Below are 1,609 nucleotides of genomic sequence, written 5' to 3' on the forward strand. Positions count from 1 at the left end.
GCCTGGCGTGGCTACAGCCCTGGGGGTCCTGGCAGGGCGGGCAGGGGGCCCAGCACAGCATTGCCCAGAGCGGACGAGCATCCCGGGGCTCCAGGACAGCCTGGCACTGGGTCCAGCCATATCTGGGGTCCTCCCCACCACGGGGCCAGCCTGGAGCAGGGGGCACGGTGAGGAAGGGGCAACCGCGGGTGTACAGGGCCTGCGGCTGTGCTCCGCTGGTGCTCCTGGTGCGGGCAGCCATGCAGAGGGCTCCTGGCTGCCACGCCAGCCTGAGTCGATGGGCTTATACAACAAGCAGAGTATTGATCGATTGCTCCGCTGCAGGCAGAGCCCCGCTGCATCGGGGTTCATGGGTCCAGCCCCCCCCGTTCCCGTGGTGCTGGGAACAGCCGCCCTCCCCACGCTGATGGAAAATCCGATGAGCTCATGATGAGCCTGCCCCCCGGCCCCAGCAGCTGCATGCCCCAGAGCTCCCTGTCCTCCTCAGCCCCTTGGTGTGGGGTACAACGCTGCCACGGTTCCCTCAGGCCGGCCTGGGGAGGGGGCTGCACCCAGTGGGCTGGGGCCCAGCCATGGCTCTTGCCCCCGCAGCGTGCCCAGCACCTCGCCCTGATGCTGCCTGTGGGTAGCCAAAGGGGTGCCAAGCACCCCAAAATCAAAGGACAATTACATCTGCAGCTCAGCCACTGTCCTGCCAGCATGAGCTGACACTGCGGGAGGCTGGGTGCAAACAGGGATGAGGACGGCAAACAAACCCCACCAGCATCTCCGGGCAAAGTACCACATGGGACACCCCATCCCACCCGCTCACACACCGCTCCCCACCCCTCTGCCCCACACCTCCCTCCTCCAGCCCCAGGACTTTGCCTCTGCCCCAGGCTGCTCCCACCCTGCTGCTCTGCGCAGGGCGGTTTCAGGGCCCACACAGGGCAGTGGTATCATGGCCACGAGGCCTGATCTGAACCCCTGCCCCCAAAATGCTCCAGCTGACCCCTACTAGCTACGAGGCAGTGACCCAGCAGGAACCCAGGGGCGAGGGTCTGTCTGTGCATCCTGCCCAGGGGCAGATGGGTGCGGTACCAGCCCGTCGCTGGCAGTGTGCTGGGGCAGCCACCAGCCCCCAAGCATCTCACCATGGGGCCGGCATCGCAGCCGGCCACAAAGCCCCACTGCTGCAAGACAATCCCCTGTGGGTGCAGGTGATAAATGGGCCAGCGATGGGCTGAGCCCTGCCCTGCCCTGCTGCAGCCCTCGCCCACTCTGTAATTATCCCAGGCCACATCTGTAATTAGTGCCCTGATGTCATGGTGTCAGGCCGGGGCAGCCCCTCGCGCTCCCTGCCAGCCCCACCTTGGCCTCCGGCCCTGGAGCTGAAGGAGATCCCAACCCTCCAATCCCATCCGATTGAGCTCAAGGAGCTCCTGCCATCCCGAGGAGCTCCTGCCCAGCTCCGGCTACCTGCGCTCCCCACCAGCATCGCTGCTGGACCCCTGTCCCATCCCTGCCCCACAGCACCCGAGCTGCTGTAGGGCTGGATCCGGCCCTCTGGACAGTGCAGGGCTTGGCCGCTCCCACTGCTGCATCTCTTCCCCCCCCCCCCCCCCCCCCC

Source organism: Pygoscelis adeliae, unplaced genomic scaffold (assembly GCF_000699105.1).
Source record: "Pygoscelis adeliae isolate BGI_AS28 unplaced genomic scaffold, ASM69910v1 Scaffold387, whole genome shotgun sequence".
In the NCBI taxonomy this organism is placed as follows: domain Eukaryota; kingdom Metazoa; phylum Chordata; class Aves; order Sphenisciformes; family Spheniscidae; genus Pygoscelis; species Pygoscelis adeliae.